The 14,119-nt window shown below is 39.0% G+C and overlaps 1 non-coding gene across 1 annotated transcript; it reads right to left on the bottom strand.

Moving 5' to 3' along the window:
• Nucleotides 1–13,384: 13,384 nt before the first annotated feature.
• On the bottom strand, nucleotides 13,385–13,491 carry LOC141602900 (small nucleolar RNA R71). The gene has a single exon (XR_012524806.1). It is a non-coding gene; the product is annotated as a small nucleolar RNA R71 (small nucleolar RNA).
• Between the last annotated feature and the right edge of the window lie 628 nt (nucleotides 13,492–14,119).

Below are 14,119 nucleotides of genomic sequence, written 5' to 3' on the forward strand. Positions count from 1 at the left end.
TTTTGAATGCCTTGCCTTGATAGTATGTAATTGACTCCAATTTTTATATATATTATACTCTCACATTTTACCAAAAAAAAAAAACTCATCAAAAATTAAGATTTTAGAAAGAGAAAAAATACTTCCTCTCCTCTCCTCTCTCAACCGGTTTTTGGGAGATTAAAAACCAAATTATTTTGGGTCATTTTTCTACAAAATTAATATTATCTAGTATTCATAGTATTAATTTTAATTAAGAGTAAGCTTTGGGTATAAAACTTTGGGAGAGATCCTATTCTTGGATCTTGGTTCTTCCACTAAGGAAAGCACAAGAACAAGAGAGAAAGGTGATCTCTCTTGTGCCCTATAAACCGAATTTCCAATGTAAGAACAAAGTTTCTTCTTTATTTTGTTTATAAGTTTGCATGCATAAGATCATTCTCTAATTTTATGACAAACTAAATTAAAACATATATGAATATGTAAGTATATAGATCTACTTATCCTTCAACAAGTTGTCCACTTAAACGAATTTAATGCAAGCAAACCAACACTTATAGCAAAACAGTCAAATGCAAACGAGTTGTAAGATGTTTATAATAAAGCTGAACCGTCGACCTTGCAAGACCTTTAATGATGGACTCTCATGGGTCACTCTTCTCTCATGAAGCAAATGGGTAAGCATATGAATGTAATAAGAGAAGAAAAATAGTCGCTCACCTAAACTACGACCCACATAAACATGCATGCAGCTAACATGATAGACAATTCTAAATACCGTGCATACTTTCCAACCAATCAAGGTCCGTCACAGCCGAGGGCTTAAAAAAATATGGTAAAGTGAGGCAATGGGTAAGAAGAGGCAAAACATTTTGGAAATGTGGAGGTGTAGGTGGCCAAGCTAGTACCTAAACAATGCCAAACGGCAACATCCATTTCTTATCCATCAAAAATGAGAACAATGCCCTCAATTTGGCATACAAACTCACCAAACCGCATAATATCAACTCCCCATAAAATCAAAATAATGCATAGGAGTAAAACCGTCACAGACCAACTTTTTTCTTTTCTTTTTTTTTCGGTTTTTCTATTTGTTTTTTTTTCTTTTTGAATTTTTTCTTTTCATCCTCCTTCTCCTTCATAAATTACCAACTCTAAATCAATACAATACAAACCAAACTCGGCACGATAAATTATATGCCGCAAAAACATACACTAAACTAGCTTGACAAGGCAGACTAAATTTGGAATGTAGTTAAGGGTCAAAACGGCAAATTTGGCTAAATGTGGTGTTTAATGGGTAAAAATGAAAGAAAGAGAAATTGTAAGCACCTCCCTGCATATGACACAACCACAAACCCGAATGTATGTAGGCAAAAAGAAATTGAATTTCATATATGTGCAAATTAATGATACATGCTATGCAAGGAGTAACTACTCACAATCCTACACGAAACTGGTCACAAATGACACCAGTTTTTAAGGCTCTAAAACTTAGAAATTATAAGTAGTTTGCCAAAATTTCAGATTAAGTCTATTTGTTCAGCTAAATTTAAACATTAACTCGTAGATTATGCAGAAGACAAAGCTAAAAGAATTACAATTCGTTGCAAGGCTTAAGTGAAATGACAAATTATATGGCGATATCGTCACTGAAATCTACCATTCCGACTCAACCTAAATGCAAAAATAAACGTGAAACATTTTTGGTTTTTTCGAATTTTTTGATTTTTATGAAATTGAAAGAAAAATTTGAATTATGAAATTGAAATAAAGAATGCATGCAAAAATTAAACGTGATAATAGAAATGCAATAAAAACAATGCAGACACAGAAATGGATGCATACACCCTCCCCAAACCAAACTGTACAATGCCCTCATTGTACCCAAAAATAGGGAAAGGAAATGCAAACTGAAGAGAAAAGAAGAAGGAGCAGAAAAACTTACAAGATAGCGCGAAGTAGGGACCTCTCCAAACCAGCCAGCAACATGGGGAGGTCACTAACAGCTTCATAAACGTCACTGGAAGCGAATCAAAACGAATCTACTCGATGGTATTCGATCGAGAAGAGATGGTACTCGATCGAGTACATTGGGCTATAAAAGTGGTCGATCGAGGACAACGGATTACTCGATCAAGATGTCAGTTTCTATTGATGCTCGATCGAGGAAGTTAAGCGTTCGATCGAGGGAATCAGTCACTCGATCGAGTAGAATAATGCTCGATCAAGAGCTCCCTATTGCGCGAACTCCTAGGCGTCAATGAGACACCTACAAGGACGCAAATAGCAACCACAAAAATGACCAAAAGCCACCAAGCCGATCAAGTAGAATAGTTTTTGGTTGTAAAAACCAATTATTACACACACAACAAAAACTAAAATGTTTGTAAATCAAGTAAAAAGTTTAAATTCCGAGTTGCCTCCCGATCAGCGCTAGTTTCAGATAGGTCCCAGCTCGACCTCTTTTTATCTTCACATCAGCTGCTCCAGTGGTCACAATCAAAGCAACTCAAAGTTCTTAACAAATGATCATATATCTGTGCATGTGCTATACAAAAGCATAAGTAGCACCATAATAGAAGAGGAGCATAAAACAACAATCCGTGGTACCGTCTCAATCTAACAAATTTCCGATGACAAATGTGGTGAAACATTATTAACTTATTTGTCCAAAAGGGAGAGGGTAGAGCATCAAAACATAAAGTATAAGTCAAATGAGGTGTTTACTATCAGCCATAACAAAAGTAATGAAGTTATCATTAACTATCTCAGGTCGGTCGCTCCTAACGTCAGAATCATTAGCAAAAGAGTATATTACCTTTACCGTGGTAGGAACATTCACTGACTCACCTACCTTCACGTTCCACTCCTTTATGGGTTTCGTCCCGTAAATTGCAGCCTCTAAAGCATCCAGCTCGACTTTCCATATGGGAGACTCACCATAACCATTGTCTTCTTTCATATCATCATCTGAAACGGACCTAGATGACATAACAACACTGCTCACAGCCAAATCACTCGATCGAAAATGAATAGTGCTCGATCGAATGATTTCTTCACAGAAACTACCCGATCGAACACTTGCACTAGTTCGATCGAGGTCTTCTTCCTCAGTAGTGCTCGATCGAACACCAACATCTGGTCGATCGAGCAAATCTTCCTCCAAATCGTTGGATCGAGTGGTGTAATCTGCTCGATCGAACTCCTCCTCATATAATTTACTCAATCGAACACTGTAACTAATTCGATCGAGTTTTTGATGCTGAACCATGGTGAAGTATTCGAGAAATGCTTCGTCTTCATTAGCACCTTCAATTTCGAGTCATACATATCATCATCATCAATAAACAACTCATGTCTTTCATGGGAAAGACTACTTTCAGTACAAACAGCATATACCATCTCTGAGTCCCTAGAATCCAACTCGGCAGCTAATTGAGCTATTTGAGATTCAAATAGCTTGAGGTGAGCCTCTCTATATTTCTCAGTTTCTTGCATTTGAAGTGCAAGTGCTTTCACCAAATACTTCAACTCAGCAATTTCTTCGTTCTTTTTAACAGGAGGAGGGGTTTGTTGTGCGGTGGCCAGATAAATGGAGGTTGTTGATAACCTCGTTGCTGAAGCGGATGTGGCGGCACATATGCATAGGATTGACTAGCTTGTCTACGCGACCTAAACGCATAGACTTCGTCGTTCTCTGCCAAACAAATAACAGTATTGTGCCCCGCAACACCACATCTCTCACAGTAGACCACCTGTTGTGCCATTGGATGGAACATAGGTTGAAGATCAAAGGTACTCAAGCCTTCCCTTTGATGATCTTTTACCTAGAACTTCCTAGGTAGGACCTGTAGGACCTATCAAAACAGCACTAAAGGGAAAAGATAAGAACTGTCTCAAGGAATAAATTACTTGAGGCTAAAGACAGACAAAAATAAACAAGCAAATAAAATAGTTGCCTTCCCGGCAACGGCGCCAAAATTTGACACGACTGTCACAACCCTGTCAAAAATAAAACCAACTGGCTCTACTAATGCAGCAGAGGTAAGTCGGGTATCAAATCCACAGGGAGGCGGTCACTGTCTACTTATTACTCGGTCTGTCTAAGGTCACAAAATGGAGGGTTTGAGTAATTTTGACTAAACTAAAGAGCAATAAAAGAAATAACAATTAACGGACAAGGGTAAGAAGGATTGAGGTCAAAAAGAGAAAAAGATGTTAGGATGTCGGTTCACCATGATAATTGCACAAGTCAGCTAAAGGCGGGTCAGTCGGTCTGATGTGAGAAGGGTAAAGGAAAGGTCCTCTTGGTCCGCTATCCGCCCTAAAGTACTACTAGCTTAGCTTTCACCCTTACTAGTGTAATCTATTGTTCATAGCAGGTCTGTTCATTCCAATCTCTCGATCTAGGTCTGAATTTAACCAAATTAACTAATTCAGTTGCATGCATTCAACTAAACGATTACAGTTATATTGCTAATGAAACAATTCTCACATTAAATCTCCTAAACCAACTATCGCATCATCGTTATACTACCATGGTTCCCCTAATCCTAGCATTAGAGAATTAGCTATGCATAACAACGAATAAAACAATAAAGAGAAATAAAGCAAGCACAAACATGATAAAGAGATATAAGCAAAGGAGAAATAGTATAAAAGAGAGAAAGGAAATTATAAAGAATGAGATCCGGGAATAAAGAGCAGTGTAACGTCTGAACTGAATGGTAAAAACCGACCCCCTAAACCTAATTAAGTCTCTCCTATTTATAGAAGAGACATTTATTTTATAACTTAAAATATCTAGTAAATAAGTTTACGCGAGAAAATCTCACGTCAGACACAAAGTGTTCGATCGAGCATATTCATTCCCCTCGATCGTGTAAAACTCCAGCCAAAACTCTCGATCGAGTAGATAAACCACTCGATCGAGGAACCTCCAAATTGCTCATTTCGATCGAACAAAGGAATCATTCGATCGATGTCTTCTCTTATCCAAACTACTCGATCGAGCATTAAGAGTCTTCGATCGAGGAACTCTAACTTAGCCAGCTCATCGCTTCGTTGATTTCAACTTCCGAGACTACTTCACGCATCCCAAGGCAGCAGCGTTTTCGCTCCAAATCCACTCATCTTCTGAATGCAAGCAAAACGGGCAATAAGAGGCTCGATTCTTCTACTTTTGGGTCCATTCCTGCAATTAAAGCTAAAAGAACCAAAGTAGAATATTCGAGACATTTCGCAATATAAAACTACGAGATTTATATGGAAATACGTGCATAAGAGGCCAGAAAGGACTATGTAAAATGCACGTATCAATGTTAATGTCTCGGAGGTGGCTAGGAGAAGGGCTCTTTCCTTTTGCCTAGTACATGCGTACCTCCTTGTTGATGCCTTGAAGAAGGAGGGGTCAAGATGGTACGGTAGTATGACCCTTGTGCAAGTTGGGGACTTTGGCCTGTTTCATGGGAGGCAAGGTGCTCTTTAGTGGATTGAAAGGTAGGCCCGGGAAATAACCCTGGTGCATCAAAATGCGGTTAACTGTGAGGTTCGAGAATGGGTCACATTCAAAGGGCGTTGATTCATCGGTTAGGGCATTCACAGCTTGGAATACCCACAGTTCACTGTCGTCCTCTTCAATAACCTGAGAGGCTATTCCCTTCTTCATGATAGCCTTGATCGGGGATGCGGGAATTGTGATTATTTTTCCGTTGAAAGGGACCCTGATTTTCTGATGAAGGGTTGAGGTGACGCCCTTGGCAGCGTGAATCCAGGGGCGTCCTAGAAGCATGTTGAAAGAGGCGTCAATTTCGACCACCTGAAAACTGGCTTGTCTTTCTAGGGGTCCAGTTGCAATGGTCAAGGTGATGAGCCCCGCGACCTTGAAACGAGTGCCGTCATAGGCACGTACCCCTTGATTAGTTGGGACTACGTCAGCTACCTTGATACCCAGTTTATGGGCCATCTTGAGGGGGATGACGTTGACCGCAGATCCGTCATCCACTAGGACCATAGGTACGTTCTTTTTCAGGCACTACAGAGTGGTATACACGGCCAGGTTATGGTTGGCTCCGAATGGAGGGATATCTTCGTCGGAGAAGATGATCGGGTTATTCAGGTCAGGGACATCCCTGGTCATGTGTGCTACCACTTCTTCAGGAGAGGAGGTAGAGGGAACCGTCAACTTTCCCAAGGCTTGTAGCAAAGCCTGCCGGTGTTCGAAAGACGTAGCAATCAGTTGCCAAATTGAAATTTTGGCCTTTGCCTTTTCCAGTTGTTTAAGGATCGAGTTTTCGGGAACCCTGGGTTATATATCCACATCCGGGACGACTTGGTCATTTGTCGTCGGATTGGTTGTTGAATTGTTTGGATTCTAGTAAGAGCGTCCGGATCGGGTAAGGTGACCGATCTCTTTTACCCGTTTGCCTTTTCCCGAAACGATGTAGACATCCTCTGCGTCGTCTCTCCAGATACCGTTGATCTCGGGGTCGCGAGGATACCTTAGAGGGGTATTTCTCGGCGGGTAGTTTTTGTAGAGGAAGTTCTTGTGGGGGTAGTTTTTGTGGGGTTGATTATTGTGAGGTTGATTATTGTGAGGCTGATTATTGTGGAGTTGATTATTATGGGGTACATGCCAGAACGGTAGCGGGAGCAATCCCTTCTGGAACCGGGAGTTTTGGGTGCTTGGAGGACCCTCCCTTGGGCGTGGTAGTTTCGAGGGAAACCAAAGCGTCTATACGAGAGAAGCATCTGCATCTTTTTTAGTGAGGTAGTTCTCTTATCAAGTTTCGAGGACGAAACTTCTTTTTAGGGAGTTGGATTGTAACACCCCTAATTTCCGTAATATATTTCTTTAATTTTATTTTCCCATATTTCGTATTTTATTTTCCGGGAAAATATCCGTCTCTTGTTTGTTTGGCTCGTTGGGCTTGATTTTGGTGAAGACCCATTGGTTCCCTTGGGTTTCACGTGAATATGGAGTAATATGAGTGAGTTTTGGGCCTAAGCTTGGAATAAACCCATTAGCTTCTCTTATAAATAGGAGTGAAACATAAACCCTTGCATTCTTTTTCCTCCTATTTCCACAAAACCCTAAACCTAATTCTCTCCTCCTCCTTGTTCCCTTTGGTGTCGTGAGATCCCCTTCCCCATAGGGTTTTGTGAACCTCATGTTCCTCCTCTCTTTATCATCTTTCGTGCCTAGATCGGTCTTACTTCTTGAATCTATCTATTCCCGTCGTAAGTTTCATGTTTTTCGCATAGTTTTTATAGTTTTTTTTATAGTTTTATGTTATCGTTAGCGTTTTAATTGGGAACGTTTCCCTTTGGCACGTTTGGATGGATCGATGAAGGCGTGGAGACTGCTCCAGGAGAGGATCTCTACATCGTGGACGAAGATCTTGAGAATTAATTGCTAAAAACGTAAATAGGTGTTTCTCTTTTAATTGTGTTTATGCCAGTTGATGTAATTAATATGATTTAATGATTATTTTGTATGATTGGTACATGTTGATTGTTTATTATCATGGTTAATTATGTTGTCCCATGTCTATATATGTTTTAATGCATTAATTGTATATCATATGGTGTTCATGCGTTTTAAGGGTGTCATGAGCGCATTTAGGGTTTATGAATGAAAGCCTAGTGGCGGCATGATAGGCGGCCAAGAGGGGGATTCAAAGTTATAACTAAAGCTAGTACAACCTTGATGATGATTCGACTCTTATAGCTGAAGTTAGTACGACTTTGGGTCGTTACTCTAGTTATGGCTGAAACAGGTATAACAATGGAAATATAAATCAAGGTTATAGCTGAAGCTACTATAACTTTGGAATACGAGTTAAGGTTATAGCTGAGACTAACGTATCCCTGTGATTATGACTCAAGGTTATGGTTGGAACTAGTATAACTTTGAGTTTCGAGTCAAGGTTATGGTTGAGGTTACTATAACTTCAAGGGTATTTATTGAAGTTATAGTCGAGGCTAGTATAACCTCACGTTTAGAGTTCATGTTATGGTTAAGGTTACTATAACATTGATCATTAGTATTTGTTTCATATGTAGAGTTATATCCAGTTGTAGTATAACATTGTGTTTGCTTATGTCTTTGGTTACTCTATTCATATGATAAGTTGTACAGTCAGTTACACTGTTTTATGAGTTTTGTCATGATGTTGTTTATGCATTGTTGGTACAGTCGGTTATACTGTACATTTGTGGTTGGCTGGTTGTATAGATGATGGTAGTATCAGTTATATACTATCGGAATGAACAAACGCTACCCTTCGGGGATAGTTGTATGGTTGATGGTTGGGAGGGGGGGGGGGGGGTAACAGAGGCAGTTTGTTAATCGCTCTGTTCCCCGAGTGTCGTTCGGTGTACAGTTATTACACCGAGAGGTCTGGCCAGGTCTTAGGCATATAGGCAGTGGTTATACGCTATACATAGTACCTTGGATGTAGTTCGTTAATCGGTCCACAACCCGATGGATGCAGTTCGTTAATCGGTCCATCAGCTAGAGGCAGTTCGTTAATCGCTCTAGCAGTTAGAGGCAGTTCGTTAATCGCTCTAACGGCGTTCATTATAGACACTGTGCTAGTGGCTAGAGGCAATTCGTTATACGCTCTAGTAGTTGTTTGGTTTGGTTATATTTGCATTGAGCTTGATGATCCTAAGATTCTATATGGTGTCATAACATGGTTGTCGTCATATGTCGTCTCGTGTTTTCTAACTTGGAGTTATCATTATAAATGGTTGTCTGATCATATCATTGTCCAATGGTAAGTTGGTGTCGAGTTTTCATGAGTATTGATGGTCTCACATGTTTACTTGTTTCGCATTTCAATTGTTATTGATTGTTGGTTATATTTAATTGTTGTAAACATGACTGGGAGAGCATCTAGTTACTCTCGACTGATTGTCGACCCCCATTCTCAGGTTGTTCAGATGATTTGCTATTTGGATTATATCTTGCTGGGGAAGTACTATACGGTGAGATGAATCATAAATTAGGACTTTACTTTATGTTTTGAGAACCTTTGAATAATGTATTAGTTTAGTTTTCAATTTTTGTATCGATCCGGATTATGCTATGTTTTTCCGCCACCTTGACCCTTTTATCAATATTATACTGTGATATTAACTTTATATTACGTTTTTCCTTTGTTTTATAATCCGGGTTGTTACACACTCGGTCGAGTAGTCTGGCAATTGACCGAGTGCACTATGCCAGTACTGGTTATAAGCTAACTCGTCATTTGTTATCCACCTAACACAAATTCATTTCCTTCTTGCTCTCTAACACTTCATATCCTCTCCCTTCTCTCTAATAGGGCTGAGCAAAAAAAATCCGATCCGATTTTTTTTCCGAATCCGATCCGAAATCCGAAAAAAAATATCCGAATATATGGATACCATTTAAATTGGATATCCGATCCGGTTTTTTTCCGAATAAAGTGGATCGGATGTGGATTGTGATTTTCGTAAAACCGGATATCCGAATCCGATCCGGTTTTTAAAAATTTTTAAAAAAAAAAAGGAAAACGTAAAAAGTAAAAAGACGACACACATCATATACTGCCCAATTACACAAAAATAATTGACACAAACCCTAAATCCCTAATCTCATCTAACCTCCCCCTTTCGTCTCCTGCTCAATTGTCAATTACCATTCTCAAATCGCCATCAGTCATCATCAATCATCATTCATCACTTCTAATATCTGAATCAAGATCAAAAAAATTATTAGAGTGCAATAACATCTATGAATCTTCCGAGAATTTTTCTGATTCTTTCATCAATGATTTGAAAATTGGTACTAAAAAGAAATTAAGTTTTTCTCTAGATGGCTAGAAACAAACGTTTTGTTTCCCTTCAACATTTATACTTCCATTAGATCATATGTTGTGAGGTGTTTGATACTTATTGATTGCTATTGTTATAAACATAATTGAGAAGTGTGACGAGAGATGTGCACATACGTAATCTCGTCTTTATTCGAAGAATGAATGTCTTTGAATGTCTTCGAATGATGATCTGGGATGATTCATTTCATACCATACCAGTCTTTCTGGATCTTTTGCTATGCATTTAAAACCGGATTGAATTCGGTTCCCGAAATCTGGATATCCGAATTTTCGGATTCCGAATTTCGGATATACGAATTATTCGGATCCGGATGTGGATCACTAAAAATCAGATTTTTAAAACTGGATATCCGATCCGGATTTTAAAACCGGATCGAATATCCGGTTTTGCTCAGCCCTACTCTCTAATACCCTTTATAACACCTCTCCCTGGATGCTAAGCTTGGATTAGATGATTATACACCTTCCTCATCCTTCCTTCCACCTTGTGAGTAAGATTTACCATTTCTATTTCTTTTATCAAACCTTAACTTTTGGGGATTTTATTGTGGCTAATTAATTAGTAATTAATATGAGTAACATGAGTAATTAAGGGGTAGTAATAAAGGGTTTTGTGTTATATAATAGTATAGGACATGTTGTGATAGTTATTATATGATTTATGTAGGATGATACGGTTTTTTAAGACGGGATCTCTCCTGTCTCGAATTGCTTATGGAGTATGCTAAAAGGTAGGTTCATCCTACTCGGTTTTGATAATGTGAATACTTGTTGGTGCGTCATTTGTCATTGCTTTCATGGTAAAAGTCGTCTTGCATCATATTGTGATATTTGGGGATGGTTGTGAATCTCATGAAAGTTGTCGGAAATGCATTATAACATGGTATTGAGTTATTGATGTGACTCATATTTGCACACATTTAGTCCCCTAATTGAGCCTATTTTGCATACTATTATAACATTTTATGGCTATTTTATCCGTCAAAACCTTCCTATTTGCTTTTCTAGCGTATTTCATATGTTTTGTAGAAAAGGAGATAATAAGGCGGAAATTCCCGTCTTTCGTACATATTTGGAAGCTTTTTGATGATATTGGATGGACTAGTATGAAGAGGAGACAAGAATGATGACCAAGGATGTAGGAATAAAGTGTATATAGAAGGATCATAGGGTTAAAACGCAAGGATGACGAGAAGGAAGTCAATGCAAGAAGAAATTGCTCGGGACCAAACCAAGGGTTACTCATTTGGCTCTGAAAGTATGCTAGATGGAACGGCGTCGAAAAAACAAGTGATCTAGGCTTTTGAATCACTCCAATAGGAGTCCGGATGAGAAAATGACGTCCGTTTTACAATCCGAGGTCAAACAAAGAAGCTGTCCGCCAATCCGCTCGTCCCGAGACCAATCCGCTCGTCTGCTAAGGAATCCGCTCATCCACCCTTTAAATCCGCTCGTCTTCCCCTGCTACAGTCCGAGCGTCTTGCTCCAAATCCGCTCGTCTTCCCCTGCTACAATCCGAGCATCCCGAGACCAATCCGCTCGGATTCCCTTACAGCAACTTTCGTGTTCTTCTTGTTCTATGAAGGATGCGCATATTTTTCAAAGACCGGCAAAAAGGAGACCGGAGTCTCTCTTGAGACCGGTGATTCCCTACCCAACAATTAGCATTGTTAAATTACTATTTTACCCTTGCTTAACCTAATGATGCTCTATTATATATACCCCATTTGTAATAATCAAACCATCAAGTTTTCATTAGGTTAAATCAATCCTTCCTTAGATTAGATTAGGAGAAGATTAGAATAGATTACTCTTTAATCTTTCCCCAAATCTCACATTAATCTCTCCTTAATTATTGTTCAAGTTTATTATTCAAGTTTATTATTGGGTAATTGAAGATTATTGGGTTTATTGGGAGATTGACAACCTTCCATCAATCATCAAGTTCTATTATTATTTGCTTTATTATTTGGATCATCTTAAGTTGGTACAATTCCTTTACTCTTTACTCTTTATTGTTCATTTCTTCATTCCTTTATCATGTTTATACTTGTTGTGATGATTGACACCATTAATGGCATGTTCAACATGATAATGAGTGAGTAGTTTCCTTAGCTAGGGTTAATGGGTAATTAGGGGAAACCAACATGGGGAATGATTCATGCTTAAATTAATATGTTTTCATAGTTTATTTGCTTGCTTGTTGTGATCTCAACTTATGCACATGTTATGTTTGATGAAATGCGAGCCTTTGAATCCTTGCATTTTTTACCCATCACCTATCTTTTCAATGAGACTTGTAAGACATAAACCAACTCGAGTCTCATTAGACCATGCATATAGTTGAGTAGGGAAGATTAAGTCGACTTGTAGGTGTTGTACAATCTAATCGATTCGGCTCCGGGACCAAACTTTCCTAGGATTGTAAGACATAAACCAACTCGATCCATCACAATAATAATTGCTTGCTTATAATTTGAGAATATGTTTCTATGATCAATTACCATGAATCCCCTATGACCCCATGACACCCTAGTGACTTTTATCAATTGTTTGCATCCCTTTTTAATCATCTTGCTTGTTTACTTTCATTGCTATTTAGTTTAGTGATCTTCTACTTCAAACCCCAAATTGTGACACCCTTAGACACCACTAGTTGCAATAGAAAATCTCATCTCAATTCCCGTCCCTTGGGATCCGACCTTTACTTGCCTCTTTACTAATTGTAGAGTTGTTTGTGAAGTTATAAATTGTGTTTTGGTCTAGGTGCTCCTAACGACAAGTACTGAAAACTAAACCTCCTCGAGAGTCCGACCAAAAATGGCGCCGTTGCCGGGGACGGTGTTAACTTGATTTAGATTTTCTTATATTGTTATTAGTTGTGTCTTTCTTTGCCTTGAGGAAGTAAAACTCCTCAAGGTTTGTTCTAATTATTTTCGAGTTGTTTGATATTTTGCATGTCTAGAAGATCACGAGGTAACTTGTTACCCTTTGATCACGAAATTGGAAGGACTTTGACAACCAATAGAAGACTTGCTCGGAGAACTTTGAGAGGTATTGGTGAGGTTGTAGATATTCAACCAAACACTATTGAGTTCATCAACCCTTTTGCAAGAGAAGGTGAGGAGAACCCAACACAAAATCCAACACAAAATCCACCCACAATGCCTAAATTTTCATCACATTCCGTACCAACCGAGGAGAACCTACCCAATGGTACTCCCACACCACAACATCTAACCGGAAATTTTATTGCCAAATCCGCATTTATCCAATTAGTCGAAAGAAGCCAATTTGGGGGGATGCCAAGTGAAGACCCTCATTCTCATATGGAGACTTTTTGTGACTATTGTGATGCGATTTCTCAAACCGGTGTAACTCAAGACCAAATTCGATGGGTCTTATTTCCTTTTTCTCTAATTGGCACCGCAAAACAATGGTTGAATGGCCTTGATAAGGCTACTCTCGGAATTGATTCTTGGAAGAAGTTGGCTCTACCTTTCTACAAAAAGTTCTATCCACCGGAAAAGACTAACATGCTAAGAGCTCAAATTACGGGCTTTAAGCAAAGGGATGAAGAATCTTTGTATGAAGCTTGGGAGCGATTCAAGGGAATTTGTCGCTCATGTCCTCACCATGGACTTAGCGAGTGGTTCTTGGTACAACAATTTTAGAACGGTCTTTATAAAGACTCAAGAAACATTCTCAACATGGGATCAAATGGAATGTTCACCGAAGTTGACGACAATCAAACTTGGAACAAGATTGAGGAAATGGCGGTCCATAACTCACAATATAGTAGACCTCGCAAGGCTACTAGAGGAGAAAAGCATGAAGTGGACTCTATTACTCAATTAGGTGCTCAACTTAGTGCTCATATTGATACCATCAACTTGAAGTTCGAAAAAGCTATGGCTAGACTTGAAGAAGCCTCAAAATCACCAAAGCAACATGTTAATGCCATGACGGCATCTTCATCAATCCCAAGTGGGATATGTGAGAATTGTGGAACTTTGGGACATGACCAAAGTGAATGGAGGGGAACAAATGAACAAGTGAATGCTTTCCAAGCAGACAAGAGTGGTACCCCTTACTCCAATTATTACAATGAAAACACCAAATTCCATCCAAATCTCTCATACAAAAGCCAAAATGTTCTAAACCCTCAACCAACATACACCCCACCTCCCATGAGAAACCAAAATCAAAGGCCCTTTTACAACCAAAACCAAGGTTACCAAAATCAAACTCCATACAATCAATAAAATGAC

This window comes from Silene latifolia, chromosome 9, assembly GCF_048544455.1.
Source record: "Silene latifolia isolate original U9 population chromosome 9, ASM4854445v1, whole genome shotgun sequence".
NCBI lineage: Eukaryota > Viridiplantae > Streptophyta > Magnoliopsida > Caryophyllales > Caryophyllaceae > Silene > Silene latifolia.